General features: G+C 55.1%; 1 long non-coding RNA gene across 1 annotated transcript; it reads left to right on the plus strand.

Annotated features, from left to right (window-relative positions):
• The first annotated feature begins 418 nt into the window (after positions 1 to 418).
• Positions 419 to 10,856, plus strand: LOC125752392 (uncharacterized). The gene is made up of 3 exons (XR_007401824.1): positions 419 to 962; positions 6,053 to 6,486; positions 8,367 to 10,856. It is a non-coding gene; the product is annotated as an uncharacterized LOC125752392 (long non-coding RNA).
• Positions 10,857 to 17,927: the final 7,071 nt, after the last annotated feature.

Raw genomic sequence — 17,927 nt, forward strand, 5'->3', positions numbered from 1 at the left:
GTGAGTTAGCCTGCAGGGACTACTGCACCCTGTGGTACAAACAGCCCACCTGTCAGGCTGGTGCCTGCACCACTGCTCAGGATGCTCACTTCTCTAGTTGCATGCTGTTCTTCCAGGGAGAGGACCCCTCAGTGGGCCCTGTGGTATTTCACGGTCCAGCACATTACAAGGTGCATAGTGTATTAGTTGTCTATGGCTGTGTAATGAATGACCACAAATTGAACAGCCTGATGCAACACACATGTATTATCACAATTTCTAGGGGTCAGGATGGAGCCCAGGCACAGCTTAGCTGGTCCCTCTGCTCTGGGTCTCATAGGCTGCTTTTGGAGTGTTGACAGAGCTGTGTTCTCATCTGCAGGCTCGACCTGGGATGAGTCCCCTTCCATGCTCACTCAGGATGTTGGCATAGTCCACTCCCTTATGGTTGTATGACCCTGGCTTCTCGCTGGCTATTTGGTGGAGGCCACCCCCAGTTCCTAAAGGCTGCCTGCAGTTTCTAGAAGATGCTGACAAGTCCTTGCTATGTGGGCTCTCCTCACATGACTGCTTCCTTCACCAAGCTAGTAAGGGCTGTTGATTATGTTATGTAACACAGTCACGGGCATGACACCCCATCGCTTGTGCTGTATTGTATCTGTTAGAAGCAAGTCATGTTTTGGCCCACACTCAGGACAGGATAGCCCACAAAAGCATGAGCGCCGCGATGCAGAGACCGTGGGCACCTCTTAGACTCTGTCGCACCCCCTGAGTGCTGCTTGTGACTCTGGACTTTGAGACAATCGAAGACAGCCTCGGCCGAGAGGCCCTCCAGAGGATGCCTGTGCCCCACCTGCCTTGGCTGTCCAAAGCCCGACCAGGAATCTGTGAACCTCCTAAGCTGAAGCAGCCTCTTCCTCCCTTGCCTGTGACCCCATCTGGAAGCGAGGTCGAGTCTGCAAGCCCCAGCGGTGGGTGGAAAGGTGAGCTTGCATTCCCCACTTTTCCTGCGGGTTGTGAGGAATGACCAAGCCACACACGAACACACCAGGTCCGGGTGGGGGGAATCATTATCGGTGGTTGCTTGTGTCTTTGTCTGTCTCCACCGTGGGCTCCTTGAAGGGAGAGTCTCACCATCTCGGGGAAATCACTTAACCAACTGTGATAATAATTGCTAACATTTATCCAGCCCTCCTTATGTGCCAGGTACTGTAAGATGTGCTTTGCATACATAATTGCATTTTAATCCTCACAACAATGACTAAGAGATTTTAATAAATTCCAGGAGACAGAAAGCAGAGGGATGTGAGCTGACCTATAAAACAGGAGAAGCGGGAGGAAGCTGGAGTCTGGATCCTGGCAGCAGCCCTGCAGCCAGGGTTCTGCCCACGGGAACTCCAGGCGCCCAGGTCCCAGAGGCGGCGGGCGTGGGTGGTCTGGGGCCAGGAGCCAGGCTGGGAAGAGAGGTTATGGGGAGCTGCAGCTGGGGCCATCCCGCAGGGGAGTCCCCCGCCTTCCCACCAACGGGGTCAGAGCGCGGGCGGAGATGCCATCCTGCAGACTCAGCCTGGCAGCTGGTGGCCAAAGCCTCGGGATCAGCCCCACGGGGAAGGCCAGAGCTGGGGCAGGCCCCACCATGAAACTCTTGCCCTTCTGACACAGGGGCTCCCAGCCCCCTCACTCCAGAAGAATCTCGTAGCTGCCCTGTCTTCCTGCTCTTCAGAGCCCAAGGTGGGAAGCATGAGCCAGGGGAGGCCGAGCAGAAAAGCAAGTGCTGACCAGCACCTGAGGAAGGCACCCCGGCCCCTTCATCGTGCTTCCCACACGAGAGTGGACGGCCAGGGACTGCCGGGCCCACGAGGAAAGCCAGCAGCGCCGAAGAGAAAGATGAAGACAAATACATTAAAAAAAAAAAAAAAGGAAAAAGAAAAAGAAAAAGCCAGAAGAAACAGAACAAATTAAGTGAAAAGTCCTCTAAAAATACTCCAATTAACATACTCAGGGATGTCTGAGGAGGTATTATATCCATAAAATAAGACACCAGCGTGCTCTGGAAGGGAATGGTCAGGCAGGCAGGGTGAGCAGTTAGAGTCTGAAATCCGAGGCGTCCCCTCGGGAAGCTGCACAGGACGAGAAATCAGAGGAGGTAAGTGTCAGAGGACCCAGAGGGGACAGAGGCTGGAGTTAGGTGCCGAGCAGGGGGGCACCGGCCAGAGCACGTGGACAGGGGGTGGGGCGGGGGGAGCTGCAGCACCGAGGGGAGGACACCCTTCACACCCTGGCCTCCTGCAAGAAGAGGCCAAAGAAGCTGGGGAAACGATGACAGAAGGCAAATTACCATAAAAATGCATAACACCTAGGATGAAAAGAAATCCTAAAAACTTTCAGAGGGAAGGTAAACACTCATCAGGAAGGAGAGGAATCCCCGGCTGGTGTGGGCCTTCTGGCGGACCGCTTACCACGTGTGGGCCCAGCCCGCAGCCCTGCGGGGTGCAAACCCGCGATCAGACGCCAAGGGGGACGGAGGGACATGCAAAGCCCGCCTTCCGCTGGACTTCCTCGGAGTCGACGTGAGGGGATGCTCCAGGCAAACGAGGAAGTAAAACACCAAACACGAAGAATACAAATAGAGGAATACAGAGGCCTGGAAACGTGCAACAGAGGGAAGAGACCCGAGGACCACGGCCAGCGGTGCCCGGATGGCCACCCAGGTCCTGGCTCTGGGTTTGAGCCCCGCGGCTCCCGCCGTCGTGCAATGGACCGTCTGTGACACTTCTGTAGCTGACACACGTACTTGGGAGCCGTCATTTCCCACGAATGGCACACCTGCCACATAAAAAAAAGAAGTCATGGAGCAGAGGGTGCTGAGAAACACTTCTGGGTGTCAGCAGGGTCAGATCACAGAGATAACAAGGACACCCGGGCTCCATGGCGCGGCACATTACAGTTTATTTTCCCGTTGACGTGAGTTGGTCTGGGGGGGTGGGGTTCCGCTCAGCCCAGGCCTCTTCCCCCTTGTGGCTCCTTCCTCCTTGTGAATCTGGGTTCTGGGATTCAGCCAGAGACGGGCGGAGGGGGCCCAGGTCACGCCGGGCCCCGAGCGGCTGTCATGCGGCCGCCTGAGCGTCTGCGCACACTCTCCTGCTCTTTCCTCCAGTCTGCACTGTTTGTTTTTAATGAGTATGCATTTGAAAGTGAAGATGTAGGGGAAAATTTAAAGCTTCTAATTTAGGAAAGGAAACAGCGTCTGCTGTGCTCCTAGGTGGCAGCAAACCAGTGGCTTCGTGCACCTCCCCGGCTCATTGCACAACAGCCCCCGCTTGGCCGGGCCAGCCCCCCCTCCCCCTGTTACGGACGTGGGCACCCGGGCCCTGGGCGCACAGTGACCCTCCCCGAGTGACGGTGCGGATCTGACCACGGCTGCTGCTGCTGCTGCTGCTGCGCCCTGGAAACCCTCCTGTAGGCCCCGGAGACACTTCAAACAACAGCTCCTGCTTGGTTTAACGAGAGAGCAAAACACTTGAAACTTTTCGGGTTTGTATTTACATATAGTAAAAAAAAATTCTAGAAAAAATTATAATAAAGTCATAGGGAGGTTTCTTGCATCTGAAAATGTCAATTGTGTGCTGTGATGGGTTGACATTCACACGTTGGGGTCCCAGCTCCCAGAGGCCCACAGGGGGACGTGGAGATGGGCCTTTAAAGAGGAGATTGAGGTAGAATGAGGTCACTGGGGGTCCTGACCTGCTGTGAACCGTGTCTTTGTCAGAAGAGGCGACCAGGACGCCCGCGTGAGGACACGGGGCCTAGAGGCCATCCACACACCAAGGACAGGCCTCAAGGGAAGGAATGCTGCCCGCCCTCGCCTGGAGAATTAATTAATCCAAAAATCTCCGGGATCGGAGGAGTTAAAAATCCAGGAAGCTGCAGAAAGGAGTGGACGGGGAAAGTACGTTTTAATCGGTGTGTGCTCTGATTTCTGCGTGTAGCCTTTTGGATTTTATCTTGAAAATGAAATTTAAAGCACATGTAGGAGGTTTAATGAATTGGAACGTCTGCCTCTTGGCTTTTCCAAAGAGGGAAAAAAAAAAAAAAACAAGTAAATCAAAGTTAGAAGGGAGGGCGTTCGCACTGTTTGAGAAACGTTATAAAGATAGATATTAAAGTCGGCCTTCCTAGAGTTCGGCCAGATTGCGGTGGACGCGTGGGGCCCGGGTGCGCGAGCTCGCTCCGCGGCCGGCCCGGCCCTCCCCCCACCAACCGGCCGGGGAGCACCTGCCCTCCGCGCGGGGGTCTCGCCCGTCAGCAGAGCCACGCGTCGTTAGTGGCCGCGACTACATTGAAACGCAAACCTCGTTGCTCAGGTGAGAGCTGCAGCGCCATTCAGAGCCGAGCACGAGCCAGGACAGTAGTTCCCCACCTGTTTAGACAGGGTCTGACGTGAGCGAAGGCATAAACCCTCCCCGTGAATAAGTTAGAGCGCGCCCGGCAGAGGCAGACGCGGGTCTGAGCCGGAGCCACACACGAGGTCGCAGAAATGCTCAGCGCGCGGACCAAGGCGTCTGCTCTCATCGGCGGAAGGCCGCGAGCGAGCAAGAACGGGGCACAACCATGTGCACAGTGGAAGCACCGCGCCGGGTGGTGTTAGGTGCGTGTGCCAACCCCCCACCCCCCCACTCCGTGAAAGTGCGGCTGACATCAGCCTTTCCGACGGGGCCCGCACGGCCCGAAGCCCCCCCACCCCACCCAGGACCACGTGCTCCGTTATATCTTGCGAGTCCGTGGGCAGGGATTTCACCTCAAGACGCAGGCGAGGCCACGCACGGGGCCGTGTGTTCAAAGGTGTGTGTTGTGGCGACCTCACCTTGCCTGCGTGCAGTGGTCGCTCACTAGGGAACCACGGAGACGGCCCCTCGGTGCGCCCGCAGCAGCACCGACCCTGACCCTGACCCCAGGCTCCAAGCCAGAGAGCCCCTGGGCCCAAGGCGTCATGGGGACAGAGAACCAATCGGTTGCTAAGGCGGGAGCGCGTGGGGTGTGGCGAGGCTGTGCTCTGGGCCACGCATGCCCCTGTCAGCAGAGTGGGGCCCGGGGAGGGGGCGAGCCCAGTGCGGGGAGGAGGGCGTGTGCTCATGAGTACATGTGTGGGTTCGTGTGTGCACATGCATGTTCGTGCGTGTGTGTGCATGCTCACTTGTGTCTCGTGCACACACACAAGGATCCTGTTTGGGGCACAGTGAGAGAAGAAAGACAGGAAGGTGGGAGGAGGAAAGAAGAAAGCCCACAGTTGCTGGGGGTTACCTCCGTGCTGTGCAATTACGGGCAATTTTTTCCCTTCCATTGTTTGTTTCCCAAGTGTTCTGCATTGAACAAATATTGACTTAGTAATTAAAAAAAATAGTGGTATGAAAAAGATAAAAGTACCTCACAGAGGCTCCCTGTTCCCCACTTTGCTGGGTCTAAACTCCCGGCTGTCCGGGCATTCCTGGGTGTGGGTGGGCTTCAGTCCACCTGTCCACCAGGTGTGCCGACCCCAGTGGGACTTACATGGGGAGGTTGCTGACCTGACCGCCCATTGCACGGCTGGGCACTCTTGCAGGCACGCAGGAGCCCAGGGAGGATGAGCCGGGCCCACCCAGGGAGCCCCGCGGCGCTGCACGTCTGAAGCACCGGGAAGCTCAGGTCACAGGCAGCGGATCTAGCTGGTTGAGGCTGTGGGCTGCAGGGGCTCAAGGCCAGCACCTGGGATCCGGGGTGCACAGGGATCTGGGGTCTGAGAGTGTCGGTGAGACATGAGAGGTGAGGTGCATGGTGAGGAAGAGGAGGCCTGTGGCTGCTGGGAAGGGAAGCCTGGTGCCCTGGCAGGAGGAGGGCCCAGGCAGGGCCGGGTGGCCTGGGCCAGAAGGCACATTTGGGGCTCCGTGAGTAGGATGCTGGGATGGGGGCAGGGTACTGGGTCCTAAGCATGAGGCCCTGTTGCTTTGAGGACGAGAGCTCCAGCCTTGCAGGGTGGTGGGGGGATGTCTGGAACAGGGCACCAATGTCACAGGTTTGCCTCTGTCCGTCCCCACAGGCTCTCGGGAGGCGTGGAGGAGACCTGGCCCCACCCACTGGAGTGGTGGCACGTCCCACAAGGAAGCAGCAGAGAGCAACCAAAAAGATGCGGCTCACTCACTCCCGGACCGCCGCGGCCTCGGGGCTTCTTAGGTGAGGAGCGGTGTGTGCGGTTTGATGCCCTGGGCGCAGGCTCTCCCTGGAGGGAGGACCTGAGACACGAAAAGTCTCCATCTGTGCGAGGTTTCGCCGTTGTACCAAGCAGGAGTCCTCCCTAGACATTAGTAGACTTTTGAAAACTGTGGCTAGGACCTGAGGCCAGAGCCCAGAGGACACAATGACCTCCCACCGTGAGGTTGTGTCTAGGCGGACATCTGGGGGCGTCTCCGGGAAGCGGAGACAATGCTGTGGGATGCAAGTCTCCGACGGAAGCTGCTGAAATTTTGGCATTAGGTAAGGATTCAGCACGGCTGCTCCAAGCAGGCGGGGGGCCAGGAGAGGTGTCGGGGGGTGCAGGGCTCCGTGGGGTGGGAGAGCCGGCACGGCACAGATGCAGACGCCCTCCAGGGGGCCAGCAGCGGGCCGGGGGCGGGAGCGGAGAAGCAGACCAGCGGGTGCATCTGGTTGGGTTTCCAGCAGGTGCAATGGGAGGCCGGACCGAAGGAAGGTGATGACCAATATCTGATTTGGGCCGGAGTGCAGGGAGGGCCCCAGCTTGGGAGGGGGAGGAAGCAAAGCCAGGGCTGGGGGGACTCAGAGAAGGTCGAAGGGTCAAGAGACTAGAGGAGGCTGGAGGCCCACCACCCAGCCGTGGAGCAACCGAGGCCTGGGCAGTTGGGGGCCTGGGCGGAGGGCGGGATCTGTAGGTTTCCGGATGGTGCCGTGACTGCTGTGGGGGCAGTGACACCAGCACTGGGGGCAGCCGAGGACTCAGCGGGAGGACACAGAGGAGGGCGGCCCCAAGGCTGAGACCCTGGCTGGCCGGCTGGCTGCAAACCCCAAGGGCTGTGTGCAGGCATTCCGGAGAGGATAGATCCACGAAGGAGGTAGATTTGCTTAATGGTGGGCGCAGACAATATTTAATGGCAAGCGAGACAATAAAACATGTAATTAGCAGACGTACAGCGCTGGCTGCCAGGGATTGTGATGAGAGGCACCGAAACACCACGAGTGGGGAGCTCACGGGGGGCTGCTGGGAGCCCTCACCCACTTGGGGGTGGCAAGGGGAGCCCTGGGGGGAGGCGGGCTTCAGAGTTATACAGTGGGGCATCAATCCTGGCTGCAGCTCAGGACCAAGGGACACGTGTTCTTTTTCTCCGCCTAGAGAATGGAGTTACTAACAGCGCACACCTGCCAGAGTGGTTGTGGGGATGCCGTGAGATGGAGAGTGTTGGGCATTCGGGACACTGCTTGGTCCTAGGGCTCCATCAGTGCTCTCATTGCTAATACCACTACCACTGTCATCTCCACGATTACCGTGACAACCACCATCACCATCACCACCATCACTACCACTGCCATCATCATCATTGCCACTGCCACCACCCTAATCATCATCACCATGACCACCCCCATCCCCATCATTATCACCACCACCATCACCATCACCATCATCACCGCCGCCACCATGACAGTCATCACCATCACCATCATCATTGATCCCACCTCCACATTGTCATAACCATCGCCATCATAGCCATCGTCACATCACTGCCGTTGCCATCCTCATCACCGCCATCACCACTATCATCCTATTATGTTATTATTGTTGTTTTTAATACTGGGAGCTATGCAAGCCCCAGGTCTTCTAGAAACAGCTGCGTACAGTGACACATTGCATGTTAGGCCTTAGTGTCCTTTCCTGCATGGTGAGGACGAAGAGGGCTAGAGGGGAACTGGACTTGCACAGCCTCATGGAGCTTCAGTGTGTCCCAATAAACGCTGTCATTATTAATTCCACCACCATTGTCATCACAACCATCACCGCCATCATCAACACGGTGCGGGACCCGACACCATGGCACGTCTCACCTACTGTGTGACTTTGGAATAATTTCTCTTATTTGTGCCTCTATTTCTGTAGAGACAAAGAAAGCCAGGAGGAAAACAGATAAGCTCTGTAAATCCATTGTCCGTCCATTTGCTGCTTAAGCTCCTCTACGGAGCCTTCCTGGGAGAGTCACCAGGGCTGCAGGGGTGGGGAAGCTCCGTAGCAGGGCCCTGTGCCCTCCCTCCCTTAGCCCTCCGTCGTGCTGGGCCCACCCTCTGCTGGCTGCCATCTCCCCCCTGTCCCATTAATCTGTTATTAGATATACATCTTTGGTTCCTATCAGGAAGCTCGTGAATTGGGCCATTATGGGGAAGAAAAGTGTTTTTCAATGATCACCGGGAGAGGAGACACCGCCAGCGCCGAGTGGAGGAGCAATTTAAGCCCAGGAAGGCCCTGCCATCTGTCTCCGTTTGCTGGGTAATTTGGGCTCAGAGCTGCCAGAGCAGATAGCAGCCCCAGAGCAGAGTCGCTGCCACAGCCGGGCTGCAGGGCGAGGCCTTGTGTCCTGGTCATTATCTCAGGGAGGCTGAGTGAGGGGGTGGGTTAGAACGAAAGACTGGGCCTCCGGGAAGAGCAATATTCCACTGCAGGTGCACACGATCAGGATGACCTCCACGTGGGCCCTGGGTTACTGGTTCGGTATGTGCGGCAGTCCCTGGGTAGCTGCGGAGATGGGGCCTGGGGTGGCCACCGCTGCCCACCAGCCCCCCTTCCTAACTCCTGGTCCTGCCCACGTCCTCAAATAGGACCCCAGGTAGGACCCAGCTGGACCCACGTCCCCAGATGGGACCCCAAGTAGGACCCAGCTGGACCCAGGTCCCCAGATAGGACCCCAGGTAAGACCCAGCTGGACCTAAGTCTCCAGATAGGACCTCAAATAGGACCCAGATGGACCCAGGTCCCCAGATAGGACCCAGCTGGATCCAAGGGGTGAGTAGGAAGGGACAAGTCTGCAAGCAGAGCCTGGGGCGGCACGGAGCTGTGATGGACAAGAGTGGACGTGGGTGACTTCCCAATGGGAATCCAGACATCCAATGCCCAGCTTCCTCTTCAGCAGATCACCAGCAGATCCCTGGAATTGGGAGTAACCCACCACCGACAGGTGGGCCAGGAAGGGAGGCTGGGAAGGAGCTTGTCTGTCCCTGTGAACCCTTGAGCCAGGTGGAACTCCAGGCCTCCAGTTGAGGGCTTTGTGGTTCCATAGTGCTCTCAGGGGCGGCTGGGTGAGGCCTCCAAGGGACAAGACTCTCCCGGCAGGGTCAGGGCCCACATTCTCCCTGGCGTCTGCTCCAAGTTCCTCGCGGCCCAGGGGGAGCCCAAGGGGCTCAAGACCTCCATCATCAGCCAGCCCCTCCCTCCCTGGGGCTGCAGGCTGCCCTGCCTCCTGAGAAGTGGGAGGGGCGCCGGGCAGAGACCCAGAGACCCAGAGACCTGGGCCCAAGTCCAGGGTAGCCCCCTGCTGACTTCCATGCAGCCCCTCCAAGAGGACTGCCCCAGACCCTCCTCACCCACTGCAGGACCAGCCTACCGCTTGCTCCTCGTCTACACCCCGGCCCCCAGCCCGCCCCCCTGCAGGTTGGACGCCCAGCTCTGTGAGGGCACCTTACCACCTTGCTGCTCCAGAGACAGAACCGTGCCCCAGTGCCTAGGAAAGGAAAGGCATACAGTAAGCGCTCAGAAGGGGGTATCGACATGAACATACGAGTATAAAACATACGCACCAAGTATCTGTGCTTTCCACAATCAGCCCCCAGCGGTTGGAGGAGGGAGAGAGCGCTTGTGTGTAGGGTCAAGGGAGAGCCCCGTAGGAGAAGGGGATGGGCCCTGCAAGAGAGGAGGACCCTGAGGGCCAGGGCGCGGGGGGAGCAGTCGGGCAGGAGGCACAGGCCGGGGGGGCAAGTGCTAGCACACGTGTCCGTGTATCCGTGGGGCTGTGCTGATGCTCTAGCATGTTTACATAACGCATGACCCCCCAGTACCCTCAAGCCATCGGGGGGAACGGGAAGGTAGCTCAAGCCTCCGGAGCGCGGGCGTCAGGAGAGGCAGGGCTCAGCCTCTCGGGGGCTCAGAACCTCAAGCAGCACCCCCCACCCCGGGGCCAGCAGGAGCCCAGCTCGCGCCGACACTCAGGGACCCTGCGGACTTCGCTCCTAGCACCTCGAATGCTGCTGGTCAGCGCGGCCGAGGGAAAAGCAGAACCAGCCCAGGCTGGGGCGGCTGCCCTGGGAGCGGAGCCGTCACTGATGCGCACCGAGCACGGGCCCCGCTGACAGCCTCGGGCCTGCGTCCACGGGCTGTGGCGCGCCACCCTCCAGGAACCAGCGCCAGCCCGACAGCGCAGAAGGCCGCCGACACATAAGGGGGAACCGTTAAATCGGTGGAAGGACACGGAACTCACACACACGCAGATGCTGGACGGAGGCCCGCAAGCCCGTCGAGGAGTGGAATGGCCCCGGCAGGCTTGCGACGGAGGTGCTCCCGCACGTCAGGGGGACGGCTGGCCTTCTGGGGCCTGCACCCAGCGCTGGCTCGGCTCTCACGCTGCCCTCGGTGGTGGACACAGGCCTTTCCATGATGGGAGACTGCAGGCACTGGTGTCGGGAGAGCCGGTCCCTCCTGGGACGGTCAGCCCTCCCGCACAGGCCTCCTGGGGCATCACGGGGTGACCCCTGGGCGGGGGATGCACAGGCGGGATACCGGGGGGGACACCTGCTGAATCATGGACAGGTGCCTGTCCTGCCTGGCTTACCCTTAATGGGGAGAGAACTTTATTTTTAACAGCCTCTATGTCTATTAATAAAAATATTAGCCAGTTACATGTCTTTCCCAGAGGGGAGAAAATTTCCATGGAGAACATTCCAGGTCTTAGAAGCAATACAAATGACTCCTGTCTGGTGTTAATTAAAACTCCGGCACACCGCCTTCCCCTGAGACAGCAGGAGCCGTGGGCCTCGGGGACTGGGCGTCAGGCCTCATGGTGAGGCTGGGAGCGGCGGCGGGATGGCGGGGGGACCCCGTTATGTCCCCAACCCCGTCAGAGATGCCACTCGGGGGGTCTGGGCAGCTCTGAGGGTCTCCACCGGGCAGCAAGTTTGCCCACCCCTCGGAAGCAGCACCACTCTGCCCGGGTGTTAGGGGGACAGAGGACACGGGGGGGTCCTGACCTCGGAGCCCCCCGAGAAGGACGCCCACTGGCAGCGAGGAAAGGTGTGGATAGGAGGTGGAGCGTTCTCTTGTGACCACAGGCAGTGGTGGCTGGTCCTGGCATCAGCTGCTGCCAGCAGCGCGGTGCCCTGGGGGGCCACTGGGGTGCAGGCCTGCGTCTGCGTCCCGGGTTCTGGGTCTGTGCCCAGGGGGCCCCACCTGGCCTCTCTAGGGCCTCCGTCATGGCAGGAACAGCTTCGGGGTCTCCCAAACCTGAGGGGCAGTGGTCAGGCGGGGGGGCCATCGGAAGCCGCGGACTCCTCGCAGGGAGCTGGCCTCGCGTGGCAGCAGCGGGGCGTCTGTCCATGAACCTGCACGGCAAGCCCGAAGCCCTTTGTCAGGGGGACGCCGAGGGGCCGGAGGCTGGGGCCGGGCTCCAGGGGGCTTGGGTCGGGCAGGGGAGCTTGTGCGGGACCTCCACGTCCACCCGGCTGGCCGTGCCTCCGACGCCGGGGGGTTGCAGCCTGCAGGAGGGGAAGTTACGTGACAAGGAGGGGCGTGTTCTTACTTTCCTCTTACTTTTTACATAAATTTTATTTTAGGCCCATTTTTGATGATTTGCAGAGTCCTTTGAAGAGGCTTCCTGCGGATGGCACGGCCGCCGCCCCCAGTACCATCTGCCGTTGGCGGGCGGCACTTACCCCATGGAGCCCGCGCCGGCCCGGGAGCCGCCAGGGTCCCTCCTTGGCTCGGATTTTCCTCCTTTCCACGGCGCGCTTCTCCCGCAGAGAGCCCTGTTACACTAGTGGTGCTTCCCACACGGTGAGTGGAACCTCACATGCTTGCGGGAGGGATGCTTTCACCGTGGCGCATGCACGGATGCAGAGGGCATCCCCGCGACCCCCCGGCACCCCCCGGCACCCCGCCAGCCAGCGCTGCCCTGCAAGGGGACCACCTGCAGCCCGAGCCCGGACGCTCATCCCTCTGGTCTGGCTGCTTCATGGAGTCGTGTCCCCGAGGGGCACCTGGGCTCCTGCAGACGAGGCAAAGCGAGCTCGTGAGAATTGCGCTAAGAAGGGGATAGAGTGAGGAGCCCACACCCTGGCGCTTGCCCGGCGCTGCGTGGTTCTTCTCTCCGCCCTTCCCTGCTCATTCTGCCCTGGGCCCCTGCACCCCCTGTCACCGCCTGGCCCGGCCGTCCTGGGCAGTCCCTCCCAGCGGGCGATGTCACCTGTCGCTCTACTTGCCGACACCCACCAGCAGCATAGTTTGGGGGATTTCACCCTTCCCCGTGGGTGGTTTTGCGCTCTGCTCCCCCATCTGCTGTGGGCCCCTCCCACTGCACCTTGCTGTCCGGAGGCTGATGCAGGGGGCCGCGTGTGACCGCGGTTGCCCCTGGTGGCCCTGGCCTTGTGCGCAGCTGTGGGAGCATACCGAGGTTGCTCTACCCACGCTCTTATGGATACATTTAGGCCATTTCCACGTTTACCCTGCCACACTTTCTGAGGCGGTGACCCACCTGGGGACACACCTCCGTGTGCACACACATATGTGGGATTGCTGGGTTTGGCGCTGGGCACAGGTTCGGCATCACGACGTCCTCGGTGCTTGCATGTTCGGTCAGCTCGGGCTGCATAACAACACCCCAGACCGGGAGCTTCCGCAGCCGTGCTCCCTTCTACGTCTGGGCGCGGAAGTCGGCCACCGAGGTGCTGGCAGGCTCGCTTCTGAGAGGTGTGTCCTTGCATGGCCGAGACACAGAGGTGTCCCCGACTCTTCTCGTAAGGCTGCCAACCCCATCACGGGGGCTCCGCCCTCACGCCCTAGTCACCGTGGGTCGGGGCTCCAACATGTGAGTGTGGGGACACACGTGTTCAGGCCGTAGCACTGCTCTTCACACGGGTCTCACTGACGTGGGCTCAGACCATAGCCGTGACCTCCGCCATCCCCCCCATGTCCTCCCCAGCCAGTGCTCCCACTGGACCCAGCAAATCCTGCCCGTCTGCTGCGGGTGAGCTGCCCTCTTTGTTGTGATTTGCATTTCCCTGATTACTTGATGTAGTTTATTGGCCGTTTGTGTGTCTGTTTTCTGTGAAATCCACACTGATATATTTTTACATATTTTTCTTTGGGCTATTTTGTCTTTTCCTTGATGCATGGGGATTCTTTGTATATTATGAATACTAATATTTTGTTGATTATATGCATTAAAAGTGCCTCCTCCCAGAAGACAGCTTATCAGTTTATATTTGGACATAGTTTTTCTGCTTTGTTTCTGTGAAATTACTCACTTCTTCTGAGCTTTCAAATCTATTAGCATAAGGTAACTCAATGTACTTCTTCTTTTGCATTTCCAGTATGTTCATTTCTGCATTGTCTGCTTCATCCAGCTTGTCAGAGACTGTCCTGTCATATTATTCTTTACCAAAAAAAGGAAAACAAAAATCCAACTGTGATCTAGCTCTTTGGTTTTCTGTTTTTAAGTGTCTGCTTTTATCCCTTTTTATTTTCTTCCTTTTTTTGGGGGGGGATTGCGATCGCTCTTTCTTTTAGCTTCTTTAGCTGAAAATGTAACGTACTTTTACTACTTTCCATTGTTTGCTAAGTGCATTTAGAGTTAGGGTTTACTGTTAAGTATTTAGTATGCTTTTTAATACCATTTGCCTTTAAATATTTTTTAATAATAAATTTATTTTTTATTGGTGTTCAATTTTCCAACATACAGAATAATACCCAGTGCTAATCCTATCAGTGCCCCTCTCAGTGCCTGTCACCCATTCACCCCCACCCCCCGCCCTCCTCCCCTTCTACCACCCCTAGTTCGTTTCCCAGAGTTAGGAGTCTTTATGTTCTGTCTCCCTTTCTGATATTTCCTACCCATTTCTTCTCCTTTCCCTTCTATTCCCTTTCACTATTATTTATATTCCCCAAATGAATGAGAACATATAATGTTTGTCCTTCTCCGATGGACTTACTTCACTCAGCATAATACCCTCCAATTCCATCCACGTCGAAGCAAATGGTGGGTATTTGTCATTTCTAATGGCTGAGGAATATCCCACTGTATACAGAGACCACAGCTTCTTTATCCATCATCTTTCAATGGACACCGAGGCTCCTTCCACAGTTTGGCTATTGTGGCCATTGCTGCTATAAACATCGGGGTGCAGGTGTCCCGGCGTTTCACTGCATCTGTATCTTTGGGGTAAATCCCCAGCAGTGCAATTGCTGGGTCGTAGGGCAGGTCTATTTTTAACTCTTTGAGGAACCTCCACACAGTTTTCCAGAGTGGCTGCACCAGTTCACATTCCCACCAACAGTGTAAGAGGGTTCCCTTTTCTCCGCATCCTCTCCAACTTTTGTGGTTTCCTGCCTTGTTAATGTTCCCCATTCTGACTGGTGTGAAGTGGTATCTCATTATGGTTTTGATTTGTATTCCCTGATGGCAAGTGATGCAGAGCATTTTCTCATGTGCATGTTGGCCATGTCTAGGTCTTCCTCTGTGAGATTTCTGTTCATGTCTTTTGCCCATTTCATGATTGGATTGTTTGTTTCTTTGGTGTTGAGTTTAAGAAGTTCTTTATAGATCTTGGAAACTAGCCCTTTATCTGATACGTCATTTGCAAATATCTTCTCCCATTCTGTAGGTTGTCTGAGTTTTGTTGACTGTATCCTTTGCTGTGCAAAAGCTTCTTATCTTGATGAAGTCCCAATAGTTCATTTTTGCTTTTGTTTCTTTTGCCTTCATGGATGTATCTTGCAAGAAGTTACTGTGGCCTTTAAATATTTTTAATGATTTTATTTATTTATGTATTTATTTTAGAGAGCGAAAGAGAGAGAGCATGCACGTGCACACGTGATGGGGGCGGGAAGGAGCAGAGGAAGAGGGTAAAATCCCAAGCAGTTTCCATGCTCAGTGTCCAGCCGAAATTAAGAGCCAAAATTAAGAGTCAGATGCTTAACTGACTGAGCTGCCAGGCACTCCTACTTTCAAATATGTTTAAACTCCCCAATGTGAGTTTTTTATTTCTTTCTATTTTTTTTTAATTTTTAAAAAATATTTTTTTTATTTATTTATTCCTGAGAGACACAGAGAGAGGCAGAGACACAGGCAGGGAGAGAAGCAGGCTCCATGCAGGGAGCCCGATGTGGGACTCAATTCCAGATCCCGGGATCACACCCTGAACTGAAGGCAGATGCTCAACTAGTGAACCTCCCAGGCGTCCCAATGTGAGTTTTTTTTTAAACTGTTGAGAGTTCCATCAGCTCTTGGAAGCTTCAGTTATTATCTCTTCAAGTATTTATTTCTGCCCCTCTGTATTTTGTTTGGTATTATCACCCTGTCCTTGAAGCTTTGTTCACTTTTCTTCATTTTCCCCTTGGTTCTCCAGACTGGATAATTTCTATTGATCTGTTCTCCAGTTCACTGAATTTCCTGACGTCTCCAAGTTTCTATAAAGCCCAGTCAGTTAAGTTTTAATTTCAGCAATCGTAGCTTTCAGTTCAAGAATTGCCCTCAGTCCTTTTTCATGGTTATCATTCGTCTGCTGGGATTGCCTATCTGTTCACTCATAGGATTACATTTCCTTTAAATCTTTGAAGATATCTTTCTGCATAGATTTACAATAATTGCTTCAAGGCCTTTATCTGTTGCATCTAGCACCTGGGCCATCTCACTTTCAATTCCTATTGAATGCTTCAGTTTTCTTGAGCAAGAATCCCATTATTTCTACTCCTTTGTGTTGTTGAGTGATTTGCTTTCCTTATTGAATTCTAGGCACTGTGGGTAGTTTGTGGTAAAGACTCCAGATTCTGTTTCTTTCTCTGATGAGACTTGGTTCTCCTTTGGCAGGTGATTCAACTGCAGGCTGATGACCTGAAGTCCATAGAAGCTGAGTGGCACTCGCTATTGGTGCAGATCCAAGGAAGCACAAGGTATTTCACAAACTCCTCTGACCTGGAGGGTTAGAACCCATGAACTCTGTGTGCCCTGTAGCTCTGGCAGGAGCTCATCAGAGGCTTTGTCAGATGGGAGTCCTGAATAGCTCTTTCTCTAGGCTTTGGCTCCTGTTCCAGAGTTACGGCATTTCTGGTGCCCCCTCTTTGCTCAGTTCCCTGTTCTCTGTATCTCTACCCCACAGGCTGATTTATGCCTTCAGAGCTCAGAGGGACACCCACATCTGTTCAAACCCAACTCTCCAGGCCATGGCTGGATATTATCCCCAGGGGGATTGCTGGGCAATGGTAAGCTTCATCTTAAGACAGTTCCCTTCTCTCATGGGTTGCATTCTTGCTAAAAAGACTTGTTTCCTTTATTTTGACAAGTGTTATGGTTGTTGATGGTGAGAAGGACAATCCTTACCACTTGCTACATCCTGGTCAGATGTGTAAGCTCCTCCAACCCATGAGATTTTTAGGACAGCATTTATTAATTTTGTTATTATTATCAAGATATAAGGTCCATCAAATAAAATGCAGAGACCTTAAGAGTCCAGTTTGATGAAATTGGACAATTGTATACAGAACATTTCTGGTATCCCAAAATTTCTATCATACCATTTGGCATTTATTTCTCCTCCTTCAGAAGAGACCCCTGTTAGGATTTCTACCGCCATATGTTAATTGCAACTGTTCTGGAACTTCATATAAGTGGAATTATACAAAATGTACTCTGTTGTATCTGACCTTTCCATTCAACATTTTTGGCGGATTCGTTATTGTTGCAGAATGTATCGATAGCTCATTTTCCTTTCCTGTTGAATAACGTTCCAGTGTATGACTATACCACAATTTTGATAATCTATTCTTTAGTTAATGGACATGGTAAAATAATATGTTATGTCATAACGAAACAATAAGGAACAAAGAGGGCAGGATATACTGGAGCTAACTTACAAATGTAAGGCTAAAGATGGTTGTGGTTTTCCCAAGGTTGCATGCATGTCATGGTGGTGACACAGTGGGCAGGTGAGGGTGGTGGTGACAGTCTTGGTGCAGACTGGGATGGTACGATGGTAATGCCCGCTGAGCGTAGTGACATTAGTGATTATCTGAGCCATCTCTGCCACTCTGAGATCACTCTGGGATGTTGGCCAGTGGACACAGCTGTAACCTCTGTGGCCATTGTGTGTGTGATATCTGAACTTGAGCCCCATAAGATAAGAGAAAGGACTATGAAAGTTGTTTAGTCCCCACTCATCCAATGAGCATGATACCAAAGGCATGATTCAATAAAAGCGCTGTCACTTGGGCTCAGGGCTGTGCAGGAGCCAACAAATTTATCTCAAGGGCAGACACCTTCATCAGGGCAGGAGGGAGGTATCTTCTCTTGCAGGAGGGAAATGACGTTTGCACTGGATTTGGCCTCGAGGCATCACACCTAGCTGTTGTCTATGGCTGTTGAGGAGCCCAGATGCTGAGGTGAGGGGATGAGGGGCCTCTCCTCGGCTAGTCCTGTTCCCTTGCCAACCACATGGGCAGCACTACTTCTTCCCTCAGGGGCATAGAGAGACCACGTGCTCTCTCTCTGCATCAGGGACAATGCCATTCTGGTTGCTACTTACGGACATGCCCCATACCCACCCAGAGCCCACATGGATGGGGAGCACTGTCACACCTGACTCTGGGCCCTCAAGGACTATGCCATAGGCATCTGGGTTCAGGACCAGATGGATGAAGGTGAAGGCCCTAGGCTGACATG

The sequence above is a fragment of the Canis lupus genome, chromosome 13 (assembly GCF_003254725.2).
Source record: "Canis lupus dingo isolate Sandy chromosome 13, ASM325472v2, whole genome shotgun sequence".
Classification (NCBI taxonomy): Eukaryota; Metazoa; Chordata; class Mammalia; order Carnivora; family Canidae; genus Canis; species Canis lupus.